Source organism: Tenebrio molitor, chromosome 1 (genome assembly GCF_963966145.1).
Source record: "Tenebrio molitor chromosome 1, icTenMoli1.1, whole genome shotgun sequence".
NCBI lineage: Eukaryota > Metazoa > Arthropoda > Insecta > Coleoptera > Tenebrionidae > Tenebrio > Tenebrio molitor.
In genome coordinates, this window is record NC_091046.1 from 18,700,413 (window position 1) to 18,716,488 (window position 16,076).

The window sequence follows — 16,076 nt, forward strand, 5'->3', positions numbered from 1 at the left end:
AGTTGAACGAAGTTTTGTCAAAAAACACAGGATATAAAGTTTTAGAAAACATTTCAAATATTTTCAAAGGAGATATTGTGGAAAATTTCGAAATAGAAGTCTCATTGGTTGGAAAATTTAAGTATGCTCCGCTAACAAGTGTGGATGTAGAAAGAAGTTTTTCGCACTTCAAAAATCTTTTAAGTGACCGAAGACGAAGTTTTTCAGTTCAAAACATCGAAAAACATTTGATCATTGCATGCTATAAAAATAAGAGCGAAGTTTAATATATTTAATATACTAATTTGTAGCTTATTTTAAACTTTACTTATATTTTTTGTTATATTATAAAGTTAAAATTTCTTTGTTTATACATACTTACAATTAGATATACAAGTATTAAACATTTTTTTTTTATTTGTCAGAGTTTTATTCTTATTAAAAAAGTTTTAATGCTTTTTTAAAGCTTATTTTGTGGTTTTAGTGCTTTTCTTACGCTTATTTTCCTGTATTTTAAGCATTTTTAAGCGCTATTTTTGACATTTTTTGTGCTTAAAAATCCGCGCTCTAATTATGAGTTTTAGAAAACTGTCGGTAAACTTGTTCATTTGTATTTGGTTCTCTAAAGTAGGAAAACGAATATGAATTTGCGATTGTAAATTAAAACGTTTTATTCTCAAATTTATACCCATGAATAAACTAAATTAAATGCCAACAATTTTTTAATTTTTGACACTTTTGTTTCCTGAGAGATGGATTTCGCAAAAATATCGAATTACACAATTGAAATTTACTGTACCTACGTAATTTAAGAAATATGAAAATATGTAATGTATGATGTAAATTGTAAAATATAATGGAGTAATACATTTAAATAGTATCAATAATACATAATTCAACAAGTAATACATATTTATTTTTTAGCAACACGATATTGTTTCTTTTCGTCATAGATAGGTACACATTATGAAAAACACCTGAATATTTTTGGATTCAATCGTTAATTTAAAAAAAAAATCTTATCACCCCAATTTTCACCTAAAAAATGACAGTGACAGCAACAAAAATTGACAGTTCATGTGAAAGCGGCAAAAATTTCATAACATGGGCATGGCCTACTTCGACTATAGTCCATTTTTTTATTATAGTCCGATGAGCTTAGTCCGAATCAAGAAGTCGACATGACCTGCGTCTGCTTTCGACATTTGACAGCAGTGCATGGTGCTACCAATATTTGAAAATTTATATTGGCATCTTGAGACAAATATCTTACAAATTTCAATTTTTGAGATTTTGAGTTGTGTTCTTTCGTGCTTTCATGATTTTTCTGCAAATTCATTCCTCCGTTTTCATTTTGTTTTTCAATAAACAGTTCTTTTCAGAACTCTTTTGATAACTATTTATCAACTAATAGGTAAAATACAGGGTGAGCAACAATAACGTTACAGTTGGCAATAAAAAAATTTACATAAAATTTTCAAGACTGTGAATTGTACCTATTTCGGTTTGTTTTATTGACACTATTGACAGCTGGTATACATTTCGTATTTAAACGTCTTGGTTTTTGTAATCTTTTATTAATAAAATGGTTTTTTCGTTGGAACATGACATAAAAGTTACCAAAAATCACCAGAATTTATTGCCAACTCAATCAGTACTTGTTGCTCACACGGTATATTAAAAGTTGTTGAAGACAACACTAAACAACCAGGTTTGGACTGTCTTTCTTTTTTCCTAGATTTTGTTTCGGCAATGCCCTTACACGCTAATAAGAAATTTGTTAATGTATTTTCACAGGAATGAGATAATAATGATCCACTTCTGCCAGTGATTGCTGTTCAAGAAAGAGTTGCGTAACTTTTCCTTGGCATCATATGGCGGAAATTTCAAGCAACATTAAACGAAATGATCACAAATGTAGTTAAAACCTAACCTAAAACTTTGACGTCGCTAATGGAATAAACGTACAACTCCCGTCTTGCTATAATCGCACATGCCAAAGCGTGATGCATAGTGGGACGGACTTAATGAAATACGTACAAGAATCCAATATACAGAGTAATCAACAAGGACTGAAGCTGTTGGCATCAATGACAACATGATGAAAATTTCAGTGAAGTTGGTAGCATTACATTTTCAGTTGTCAATTTTGACGAGCAAATTTAAACTTCAAAATCAAGTGTCATTTTTGTATCAATTTATTAATGAAAATGGTTTTTCCACTAGAGCAAGACATTTTTATTGGTATGGCGTACTTTCGGACTGGAAATTTTGATGCTTCTAACGGTTGTCAGTATTCCACGGAGCACGGACGATACATTGCACCAATTTCAACAAATGTTCCCCGAGCCAGTTGGTACCTTGGGCGGCCCGGTACCTTAGTCGCGTTTAGGCAGCATTGCACGAGATTGGTGCAACGTTACCTACAAACAGGTGATGTGAAAAAGGCAAAACCTACTGGTAGAACATCTACACTTATAGAAGATGTAGTTGAGAATGTTCGAGGTAGAATGGAACAAAACCCTCGAAAGTCAGTGCGAAAGCTTTCACTCCAAACAGGCATGATTCTTATGTAAAACACACGCATCCAAAGTTCTTTGTTGGGCACGTTTAATGCAGGAACTAATAATCATTAACATTAAAAATCCCGTCATTCCTTTTCCTTACTTTACAGGCTTGTCATATGGAAGTTGCCTAACCATTTTAAAGAAGAAATTAAAGTTCCACCCTTACAAATTTTCCCGGATCTAATCCCTGCATCCCGCAGACTTTCAGCTCGAAAATAATAACGCATAAAACATGTTTCTGTTTCTCAGGAGGGGCATGCGGGCACGGCCTGTCGCTTTTATGAATATCGAAACAGTGGGCCATTATTAAGTACCGCTAATTACATTTTATACTGTTTTTGGTCGTTTTGTACGTATCGTGTTTTAAAACTACCAACTCGTAACATAACCTAATTTTTTTGACATTCACAGCTTGCAGAGGGTGCCAACACTGACGCACAAAAAAATTTCATACTTTGGGAATATTTTGCTGTCATTTGCTGCCAACAGCTTCAGTCCTTGTTGATCACGCAGTATAGCTTGTTTTACATTATGTTGAAAAGAGATAGCAATATAACAGTTGCTCTGCTTATTAATTGATCCATCGGACTATAATTAAAAAATGTACAATACAGTCATTTATGATAACCCTGTATAATTATAATCAAGGCGGTCTCAAGTAAATGAAGATCGCCTTGTTATAATTGTTGGCGCGATAGTTTCTCATTTAATTGTAATGTTTGGTAAATTGTAAAATCAAATTTCAACAGAAAACAAAACAACCTTTAATTAACAAATAATTTTTTTTAAATAGGAATTATTAACAAAAACACAAAATTAAAGCAAATGTTCAAAATGAGCCCCATTTGCTCTAATACACGCTTCTGCCTGTCTTAGCAAAGAGTTGTTTACTCTAGCTATCTCGTTGGGATTGTTTCCAATCCGTTCCTCCGTAGTTACTATTCTCTCTTCTAAATCTTCTGCTGTGGTTATTGGAGTTCGATTGATGTAACCCCACAAACAATAGTCACAGCTATTAAGATCTGGAGAGCGGGGTGGCCATGTAATCGCTCCACCTCAACCAATCCACCTTTCACCACAGGAAGCATCTAAAAAACGTCTCACATTTAAGCTAAAGTGCGGAGGAGCACCATCATGCATAAAATACATTCTTCGCCGGACCGCCAAGGGTACTTTTTTTAATCATTCTGGCAGATGTGTTCCCAGAAAATCAAAATAATTTTCCCCGTTAAGTCTTTCAGGTAAAACATACGGTCCTATAAGTTGTGTTCCAATTATTCCAGCCCAAATAATGGAAAACCGATGTTGAAAATGTGTCTGGAACGTAGCGTGTAGATTGACATTTGCCCCAGTGGTGGGTATTATGGAAATTGAGAATACCATTCCGTGTAAAGCAACATTCGTCTGTCATAAGAATCTCAGAATGAAGTAACGTATTGTCACCATTTCTATTCAATAGTCACGCACAGAAGTTTGGTCTAGGAATAAAATCATTCGGGCTTAAGCTTTGGACGTGTTGGACATGGTATGGATAGAGAACAGCTTACCTCAGTGTCCCCCAAACAGTCCAATGAGCAATGACTTACTCCCACTTCTCTTGCAAGGTGACATGTACTAAAGGCCGGGTCTTCCTCAACTCGATAGAGAATCTCCTCCTAGATATTTACTATATCAAGATCTCGGCCTCTTCCCACATCTTGATTTTTGAGTAAAACTGATCCCGAAGCCTTTGACATACAGCTCGTCTCGTGTTGGGGCAGTCGACGTTCAGCAAAACGTTCTGTATACCTTCTAGCCGCCGCTCTGGCTTTGCCGCCACACTCGCCATAAACAAAATGCATGTCGACATACTCTGCAATCGTATACCTCGACATTTTTTGAAATTAGGTAATTTAAATATAAATGTGCATCTAAGCAAGCCATGAAAATCTGATTTTCTGTTGGTATTAAAGCTAAAGCTAGTGACTTTGACTTTCAAAGTTGCTTGCTCTGCGCGAATCCGGTTTGAATAATTTTTCAGTTTTTGTCCATTTTAACATTGCTGATTTCAAAAGCAATGTTACGTCTTTTTACCGATTAAATTAAAGTAATTCTTATTTGTTTTTGTCTTTGTATTTTTACCAAGTAAAGATTTATTGGACATGACCTTCATAAATGTGACTTTTGTAATGTAACTAAATTAAAGGTGCTTTTACAAATGCACAGCTCACTTGATGAGCATTTATATGAAATCAATTATATTATCACCAAACTGTCAGTTTGAATTTTTGAGTGTTTGAATTGTTTTGGTAACTAAGCAGTAACACATTTTTTTCAAGTAAGCAACAAAGCAAGGTATTGTTACAAATTTGTAATCGGTGCAGTTCCAAAACAGTGGGGTACGTATTTTTTTCTACGATTATGCAAAAAGTGAGTGTTCATTGCATTGTTTTCAGTGGAACAAGTGCCTCTTAATTGCACTAGTGCAATAAAATCTTTTTTCACTACTAGTCTCAGAAGGCGTCATTATTGACTCTCGAACCGACCCCAGAAGTAGAATTTCTCTCCCAAGGTTAATAATAATTTTCATTATTAACCAAGGTCAATAATGAACAGCTGTCACCTAGCAACGAAAGATTTTCTTTGATTTTATTGGTTAACGTAGACAGACGATTTTCAATTTTCATAGCAAGCGTTGAAAAATGAGAACTCGGATCGTCGCATCGGACAAACAAATTTAATTAATAATTATTATTAGAAAGGGTTTTAACGGATCTAGTAGTGAAAAAAATAGTATATAAACCACGCTAGAGAAGACAATTTTAAGCATCGCTTCTTTATTCCCGGGGAATAAACTACCTCGGCTTAAAAAAATTTCTTCTCTACCTTGGTGTATAATATACTATTATTGCACGCATCTGTCAACAGTCTGTCTATGATCGTGCAAAAAGTGAATGTTAATAGCATTTTTCACGCACGGCACACAGGACCACACAGGACTGAACTGTTGTTTATCGTTGTTTTTTTTTCTCCTTGCTATAGTTGTGGATCACCAGTAACAAGGCTATCTTAGTTCAAGCAGGAATAAGTGGAGTAGCGCTTCCTCTCCTTCAGTGTAATAGTGAAAGATTTTTTTGGCATGAGGGGGCCAGTTTAAAACGCGAGTGAAACGAGCGTTTTAAAGGCCCACGAGTGCCAAAAAAAGGCTAATTTACACGGGAACGAGTTGAATACAACGTTTTTTTGTTCGATCGTATGCACTTGTTGCATAAATAACTATTAAGACCATTTTTTGAAGAAACTACATTTTTATGACAAATGATATACAGGTGTCCCAAAATTGGCGTACTAACTACTTACTACCTTATCGAGGATGTTTAAATGTACAAAGGCGGACAAAAAATTTCGTCCACAACTGTCATTCCACTCACGTATGCTGTAAAGCAGCCTTTAGGAACGAATAACCTCACTTCACATGTTGACATGTGTCAATCAAATTGTGTCTATATTCTTATGGGTGACAGTAATAAATTTCAAATTTTAATTTGCAAACGTCTCGTCTCCACATTTTGACTTTGTTGTTTTTATACAGGGTGACTGACGAAAAACCTTTGACGCTGTATCTTACTTATTTTTTATGCGATTTGAATAAATGACACATCAAATGAAATAGTTCGAAAAACACTTCATTATTATCCCATTCGATATTTTTTTCGACATCTATTTTTTGACAGACGATAGCCAACTTTTTTTTTTTCAAATTACACTCTATATATTTTTTTATTCGTTCTTATAAAGAATCTTCTTCAGAATATTCATACCTTAAAAGAAAAAAACAAAAAAATGTATTTTAATTGAAAAAAATTGAAAATCAAAAATCAAGTAAACAATACAAAATCTATTCTGGTTGCTCAGAATTTCCTCAGTGCTGTTGCAGACACTGTCGATACCTCCTAGAAATGCCCACTTTTGCATTCAGTAAAAAAAATCGGGGTTTTTCCTGACATACTCGCACTACCCCTTTTTTAACTCTTTTTGGGTGCCTGGTGAGGTCAAATAAATATTGTCTCGAAAGTTTCCAATGAATATAAAGAAATCCAATGGATTCGAATCTGGGGATCTAGTGGGCCATCGAATAGCTCCATGAGCACCCATTCATCGTTCACCAACATAATTTAATTGATTTAAAAATACAAAATTCATGCGTGCATTATGTAGTATGGCGCCGTCCTGATGAAACACGACTCTATTCAACACTGCTAATGGTATCTCATCCAGAAAGTTGCTTATTTCGATTGATAATAAATAAACTAGCCAAAACTGAATAGGGAATTCCACAATTTTTCTTAGAAAGCAAAATAATTGCCCCAATCCTCTCACGTATTCTTAAACACTAGATAAATTTAAAATGTTACAGGTACTTGGAACGTCACATCTAATGTGTATCTTTATATATTTCTAACACATTTCATTATAAATTTTAAACTGCATTTATAAAAAATTCAAAAATGGAAAAATTCCCTATTCATTTTTGCTTAGTTTATTATGATATTTTGTTTGATTGAGACAGCTATCAATAAAAAACGGACCCACTAGTCCATTCTATCTCCAAAAATGCCACACCACACATTAGCACTAAATCGTCTTTGGAAATTTTCTTCCACAGCAACATTATTATTATCATGAAACTGTTTTGACAAATGCATATTCAGAGCTTACTTAGTCATTTCGAGCATTTAGAACAAACTTCTCTTTTGTTTATTTTGGTCACTTGATTTTTAAATTTTGTACATTTACTCTTTAATTTCTTGACTTTTGTTTAATGAATGGGTATAGTTCTTTGCATTTTTATATTCAGAAGACAAATCTCTACAATACTGAATAAAAAAAAATGTACAGTGCTATTTGAAAAGAAGAAGCTGATGTTCATCAGTCAAAAACTGGACGGAAGTTTTATTTTTAATTAGTTGATAATAAAGTGTTTTCAAAATTATTTCATTTGATGTGTCACTTATTCAAATTGGATAAAAAATAAGCAAGATACAGCATCAAAGGTTTTTCGTCAGTCACCCTGTATTATGTTCTGTGTCAATGTTAAGGAATTTCCTCACGATATGACATGAGTATAATAATATACCTTTTTTGAATTTCAACTACCAATGTGGCGTAGATACGGGGGGGGGGTCCAGGGGGTCCGGACCCCCCCGAGCTCATCCATATTTTTCTACAACTGAATAATACCTTTTCAGGATATACATAATCATAAAGTCATCAGTGTTGAAAAAAAAATCTCGACTTAAAAATTAAAAAGTCGATTACCTACCGTTGACTCAAGTTGCAAAAAACCACTTGTCATTTGCAACAGCATTTTTTCAATATTTTTGAACCAAATAAAGGCACAAAAGGACCTGAAAATCATAGTTTGGATTGAATATTTCCCATATAAGTACAGTTTTAAAGTAATTTCAAACGACTAATGCCATAAAATTGCTGTTGCAAATCCAAATTGGTTTTTTGCAACTTGAGTCAACTTTACATAAAATGCATACCCGTTGATTTGACATAATGGGAGGCCATGGAAATTTTGCATTTAATTTGATATAGCGAGAGATTGGTTGGCATAAAAATTACTAAATTCTACATGGAGCAAGTATGTAGTACCTAGCGCGCGTAAAATTTGAAATACAGGGTGATTTTGAAAGTTGTGCAGATATTTTAATCACGAGCTACTGGCTTCATGTAGAACTCGGAAAAAATATTTAAAAAATTCTATGTGAAAAAATAAAATGACATTTATTTTTTGAGCTACAATTTTTTTTAATTGCTTTTGGTTTTCTACGTTGTCTTACAACCTCGTAGGTAAAATTTTGGCACATTTTAAAAATACACCCTTGTATATCATGTTCTATAAACTGTACGCCAATGCGAAGTAGGAAATATGCTTTAAAACAAGGAAACCGCATTGGTGTACGTTTTATAAAATATGATATACAGCGTGTATTTTTAAAATGTGCCGAAATTTTACCTACGAGGTTGTTTGACAACGTAGAAGACTAAAAGCAATTAAAAAAAATTGTAGCTCAAAAAACAAATGTCATTTTATTTTTTGACATAGAATTTTTTAAACATTTTTTCCGAGTTCTACATGAAGCCAGTAGCTCGTGATTAAAATATCTGCACAACTTTCAAAATCACCCTGTATGTTCTTCAAGCAGTAAGATTTTTTGCCCTGAAATTATGCTCTAATTAATGTATTCTAGTAGTGCATTTTGTAGTGTTGGGTTACAAGCCTGCAATCTCCCAATCTCTCGCTGGACGAAGTATAGTAAAGCTGTCTGTTGAATTAGGTTATATTTTTCTAAGTTTGGGGTTATAAATAGCGTCAATGTCTACTGCATTGTTGTCACTTTCACTAGTTTGCAATAGAAGAATACTCAGACATCGCTGGAAATTCAGCAACGTGTTATGTTCATTTTGATAAGTCCGCATGTCAGGCACTTTAGTGACGAAAATCAAACAGTGTGTCCAACGTTAAAAAAATAAATCATGGCCTCCCATTATGCCAAAACAACGTGAACGTTGCCTACCTACCGGGATGTCAAATTATCTTGGTCAAAGCTGGTCATGAATTGGAAAACGTCCGTCTCAACTTATTTCGTGTGTTTTGCAGGGTCTTGTTCCATACGTTGACGAACGTCATTACTCATTACAACTTCTTCGCTACGAACGATTGGCCTACCAGCACCTTTTTTACGAGTCACAGAGCTAGTTTCGCGAAACCCACCGATACAATTTGTAAAGCATGCATAAAAATTCAGATTTTGACATTTAATTATTTAAAAATCCATGACCACCTTTGATCAAGATAATTTTTGATATCCCGATATACAGGGTGTTTCTGAAATAGGTACATTAATTTTAACTGGTAATAGAACTCGTCAAAAGGAACAACTTTTCTATCTACCATTTTGCCGAAAAACGATTGGTTTTGAAGATATGAACGATTTTAGGAAAATCTTTCCTATTTTTTTAAGCCATTACGCAACGTTTTTCGCCAAAATGGCAGAGAGAAAAGTTGTTCCTTTTGATGAGTTCTATTACCAGTTAAAATTAATGCACTTATTTCAGAAACACCCTGTATTGTTTAAAACATGATTTTCTTTATTAAAATAGCTTGATTTTATCCGATTTTTACTTATCTAAAATTGTTCTTTGACTTTTTTTGTTGGTCTTTTTCAACACGTCGAGTATAAACAATAAACATGTGTTCTTTCAAGTCGTATTGTGTTATAAGTAGCAAATTACATTGAAAACCAAATTTTTATAAACCTAATACAAAAATACGTGGACCTCCCCCCAAAGCAAAAAGCCACTGGCGGTACTATTCCGTTGATGAAATTGTAAGTGGTAAAATCGAATTTTTTTCTAAACACCAAAGATTTCTCAGCCACATTAATTTTTGTGTTATATGTCTGTGTTTATTGTGTGAATTTGGAACAGCTATATCTAAAAGATATGCTTGCTTTTGTTGTTCATTTAAAATAATAATGTCTGGTCTGTTATGCTTGATATGAATGTCAGTTAAAACTGTTCGATCAAAATATAATTTGTAATTGTCATTTTCCAAACAACTTTCTCGTTTATAACTATCAACTATCCCTCCGCCACCCGGCGGCACGGCAATTTTGCCGGAGTACATACACTATTACGGATAATACTATCAAGTAATAGTGCAGTGCTTATCAACATAATTACCGGCGTCTCGCCTCCGCATTTTGACTTTGTTGTGTATTATGTTCTGTGTCAATGTTAAGGAATTTACTCACGATATGACATGAGTATAATAATATACTTTTTTGAATTTCAACTACCAATGTGTTCTCTAAATCCAAAATTTTTAAATTTTTAAAAAGAGATTGCGGTACTATTATTATTATTAACGGTAATACAATGTAAACAAAGATATACTCGTACATCATTACCTTGCAATGTTACCGTAGTGGATTTAAAATAATTTTTTCGATTTCCAAAGCTTCTAAATTCTCAGTTATGCAGGATTAGATATTGATAGTGAGTGATCTTGTACTTTGTGATAATATGTACTATTAAAGGTAGCTGTCATGACAATTTAATACATATATTTCGAAATAATTGACCTGTTAAGTGCCACTTTTAAATAAGGGCAATAGAATTTTTTTAACATTTTTCTGACGTTTACGGTAATCTCTTCTACACCGTAGTGCACCTTTAGTACGCCATTTTTGGGACAGCCTATATAAATTTTCAACTTCATTTTCTATGATAAATTTGTACCTACTGAAATTTTGTCGGAAGCATTCCCTAACAGCCTGTATATACAAATTGAGTGAGTATGTCTGTGGACAAATAGTTGACAATCATATAAAGCAGAAAGTACCTACTAGAAAGGAACTCTGCCAACCTTAGTTTTTATCTAACGGACGGACAGTAATGAACTTCGTTTTTTCCGAGGTGGTTACATGCTAATGGAAATTGAGTAACACTATATTATTTGCCGTGTTTGAACAAAATTTTGGTGAGTTTAATTCCACACTAAATATTTGTGTTGATCTATGTATATATTTTTACAATTGTATTTGGTATATATTTTGTTAAATGATAATTTGACAATTAAAGCACTCAGTGTCATTTTTATCAATTTGACACTGGCACACTTCTGAAACGTATACCTACTTACATATGAATGTAAATCCGTACTTATTTTACGAAAAACGCTAAAATATGTAATGCACAATTCAGTGCTCTTCAGGTTGTTTTATTGACCATTAGCCGGATTCACCAACGCCAGTTAAAGTTAACTGTTAACCTACAGTTAACTTTAACTGGCGTTGGTGAATTCAGGCTTAAATCATTTAATTAATTAAATAAGCGGCAACAGCAGATCCTGTGTACCAAAACGGAACTAGACTTAAGGATGATACAGTTGGTTGCAAAAAAAAATGGGAACTGCCAGAATAAAATTGACACATTTTTACAATTTGTTCATAATGTTAAACCTTCTTACGAGAGATAGGTTAGCATTATGGTCAAAATTCAAAGAAGGTACACAATTTAGGGTAATCATGCACCATTAAGAATTATTTTTTGTTTGCTTTCGGCTTTTCGGTAACGCACAAGAGCTTTTGGAAACTACCTATAAAACTGAATTATCCTGTTATTGATGTCGGAACATAATTGTATGTGTCAACTTTCAAAGGTGCCTTCACCAAATATCCAAACATTCCTTTCACGAATACGTTTGAAATCCGTTTCTTCGTCAATGTCAAATATGATGAAATTTGGTGTGGGGGAGTAATTTTCAAACGCGGCAATATTGCTAACATTTCATAGCAACGAAAAAAAACACCTTTATAAAAAATATAATTAACCAACTTTAGTACATAACATTTTTGTTTTACAATACAAGAATTTCCAAAAAATAAAAAATACAGTATGAGTCAATTGTGGGGTATTTCTGAAATTTTCTTAGAAGCAACCAAAAATACTAATTCCACTTACCGCTTGATACTGTGTTTGATATAAATAATAAATTGAATCAAAATTGCGTTTTTGGCTACAAACGTCAAAATGACAATGTGGGAAATTTAATCAGCAAAATGACAACGTAAAAAGAAAACTAACGTAAAAATTGTTCAACATGCATTCCATTTTGGAGTAAACACGCGTCAACCCTGTTTAAAGAGGACCTTAGAACGTTGTTGTTTAATGTTTCTGGCGTTATGGGCATGCACCCATCACGACTTCTTTGAGTTCATCAATCGTAAGTACAGATCTTTGGTAGACTCTTTCCTGCAAGAAAAAATCTAAAGGCGCTGCTAGAACCCCTTTACGTTGTTGTCTTGTTCATTTATTCCAATCCAACTGTTCCAACAATAAGGGCTAACTCGTTTTGTAAAAAATTTAAATAAACAAAAATGTGGCTGAAATTTGTATACTTCTGTAGATACAGATCTGCAGCGACCATGGCATTTTTACGACATAGGAACCTACCCCGTACATCGTACATGAGAAACAATGTCCACTTTCTCATTGTTTGAGTCATAACAGTTCATAACCAAGTTTTAGCAAAACTGTCAAGTAAAGTTGACAATTCTCAAAGCAATGCAATCATGGATTAATGTTTTAATTTTTTTTAAATTACAGATCTAGTGAATGCTGGAATTAGTATTTTTGGTTGCATCAAAGACCAGTTCAGAAATACCCCACAATTGAGTCATACTGTATAATTAACCAACTTTAGTACATAACATTTTTGTTTTACAATACAAAAATTTCCGATAATAATGCGGAATCTGGAAAAGTGCCCCGAAAACTCTTGCAGTATTTCCACGTTGAATAGCAAGGGAAATCCTCTCGAAAAGGAATTTCTTTGATTTTGAATCGCCTGATTCCGCGATAAGTCGGTTTCCGAAGATATTAATGAAATCGATGGCTTCTTTACACCAAGGGCCCAAAGGCTAAACGTTTAAATATGCAATTTGACGAAATAATTGAACTATATTTGCTATGTTTGCGTTTGCAAGCCATTTCAACGACAAAACTTGAAATTTCAGAAGTTTTCAAAACGTAACTGTCTGCATGTGTATCTACAATAGTAACGTCCCAAACTAAAGGTTGACCTTTAATCCATGGTACTAAAACCATCCCATCTGGACGTTTTATAAAATAAATGTCAATGAATTTGTGACAGTTTTCAAATTGTTTTCAAAATGAGTTTTACCGCACATGAATATTGTAACATGTACATATTTAACTCTTGGTGCCACAGAAAATAACGCGGCATTTAGTTGCACACACATACACCATGCGTTTTCTTAACGGAAGACATCCCAGTGTGAATGTTATTAGGTGTTTTGGCCAACGACTGAGAGAAAAAAAATGTAACCATGACAACTACGTACGGTATTTTTAGTGACCTATTGCGTTGCTGGCATTTTCATTTTCACTTTCTCAGTTTTTTCTTTAACTGAAAGCTGCAGAACAGTTTTTGGTACAAAATCGGGGTCTATGTTATGCTACTAAAACGCCTGTCCGACTTTTTTGACAAACCCCATATATTTTAATGTAATCCTATAATAACAAACAAACAAAAATCTCAAGAAGAACATTTTAATTAACTAATCTACAATCTCGCTAATTTATTAATTAGGTACAATTCTAAACTGCTCGACAATTGAATTGGAATAAAAAAATAATGTATATCTAGGTATAATAATTTTAGAAATATAAATTGCTTCACTAAAAAAATATTTTCTCAATAGAGCTCGTGATAACACTTTTTTTTAATGCTTTGGTTTCAGCGGATAAAGGTTACACACCTTTAAATTTAAGTGATAATATAATTTCAGATATTGTTGAGCCAAATATAGCTGACACTATAGCAAATATAAAACAAAAGTCTTTACATGGGAGATATTTTAAAGAACTGGAACAACCAGAAATTAATATTCAAGCTTCTCATGCATGGCTTAAAAAATCAAATATTCATCCTGAGACTGAGGGTTTTATATTTGCAATACAAGATCGTGTTATAAATACAAGAAATTATAAAAAACACATATGCGGTTTGCAATCGATCATTGATAAATGCAGGATTTGCGGAACTGAAGGGGAAACCATTGAACACATCATTTCTTCTTGCACCGTTTTGGCTCAAAGCGAATATAATAAACGTCATGATATATTCGCAAAAATTATACACATGAATTTAGCAGTTAAATTCAATTTATTAAAAAATACAAAACCACATTATATTTATAAACCAGAAAGTTGTTTGGAAAATAACAATTACAAATTATATTTTGATCGTACAGTTTTAACTGACATTCATATTCAGCATAACAGACCAGACATTATTATTTTAAATAAACAACAAAAGCAAACATATCTTTTAGATATAGCTGTTCCAAATTAACACAATATAACACAAAAATTAATAAATATTTGGAACTCTCCGTTGCTATGAGAAGTCTTTGGTGTTTAGAAAAAATTTCGATTTTACCACTTATAATTTCAGCGACGGGAATAGTACGGCAATCTCTTTTTAAAAATTCTGGATTTAGATAACACATTGGTAGTTGAAATTCAAAAAGGTATATTATTATACTCATGTCATATCGTGAGTAAATTCCTTAACATTGACACAGAACATTATACACAACAAAGTCAAAATGTGGAGGCGAGACGCCGGTAATTATATAGATAAGCACTGCACTATTACTTGATAGTATTATCCGTAATAGTGTATGTACTCCGGCAAAATTGCCGTGCCGCCGGGTGGTGAAATATTGTTATGTATGTAAAGACATATTGCTTAACATGAAATAAAATTTGGATAAGTTACTGTTGTAAGTTAAATGAGAAATTAAAAAAAAACTATGTTTATTGTTATTTTTTACATTTAAAAGATAAAATCTAAACCTTTTTAATTTAATATCTAGTAAAATTACGGCTTAAGAGTGATTTGGACTGTCATTCCACACGTTCATGATTCATTTAAATTTACTAGAGGTCGCCCAGCGGTCGAAATTCGACCGTTTTTCATTAAATTTTTAAGTTTTAACGTTATTGAGTTTTTTTTTATCAAAGATTATACTTCTACAGTCTGTGCATTCTCAAACTCGAACATAGGCAATTAACATTGTATTGCACGTTTTTGCTGATTCCTGCTCGCCAATTGAACTTACAGGTAAGGTAATGGTATCAATAGAAAGATAAAATTATTGCGCTTGAAATGATACTAATAATAAGATTAGTACATTGTATATCAAGAGTTGAAAATGAAAGAAATGAAAGAAATGAAAGAAATGAAAATGTGAAATCGAATTTTCAACACGTGGTATACACGATACTTTTCCGACGACCACAAAAAAAAACGCTAATATTCGGTATTCCTTCAAACTTCAAATATTATTCGACAGAGCTGCGGACAAAACATACATTGGTGGCCATGGTTACTACAACTGTGTGCAATGATTTCATTGCGCACAGGCTAGAAGGTATCTGATTGGCTAACCAGTTTCATTGCACACGGGTTCGCTATTTGCATGCAATAGCCAACTTTCAATAATAGTTATTTGTGCGAATTTACGCATTTTTCATAGTGGTCGTCGGAAAAGGTGCTATTTTTATTTTAAAATACTAATTTAAAACTTGGCGATTTTTAAATATGACATGCCATGATTTTCAAATTGTCAAAAAATTTAGTAATTTGTTGGGTTAAGTCAGGGAATTTTCGTAAATTACTGTCAAAATTATTTACGGAAAAATGAATAGTTACTCCATACAGATGAAGACAAATATAAATATCTCTTGAAGTAAGTTTATGTAAATCGCGGATACTGAATATCCTCAGGAAGTACAAATATCATCCCTACAAGACAGTGTCATCAACAGATTTTTGCTGTTGATGAAGAAAGTAAGAGTGAAACCTGTTATGAAAAACAGAAGCGTGCTAATGATCGTCGCTTTCTGTCGACAATTTGCTTCTCAGACGAATCTACTTTTACACTA

At 33.2% G+C, this 16,076-nt stretch overlaps 1 protein-coding gene across 4 annotated transcripts in view; it reads left to right on the forward strand.

Annotated features, from left to right (window-relative positions):
* Positions 1–16,076, forward strand: part of LOC138128880 (ATP-dependent translocase ABCB1-like) — a 79,966-nt gene that overhangs the window by 38,885 nt on the left and 25,005 nt on the right. Inside the window, exon 1 of one of the 4 annotated variants that reach the window (XM_069045126.1) lies at positions 10,926–11,079. The exons of the other annotated variants lie outside the window; for them this stretch is intronic. The gene's annotated coding sequence lies outside the window, so the exon portion shown is untranslated. Of the gene's footprint in view, positions 1–10,925; positions 11,080–16,076 lie in introns of those variants that run through there. 4 annotated transcript variants of the gene reach the window in all.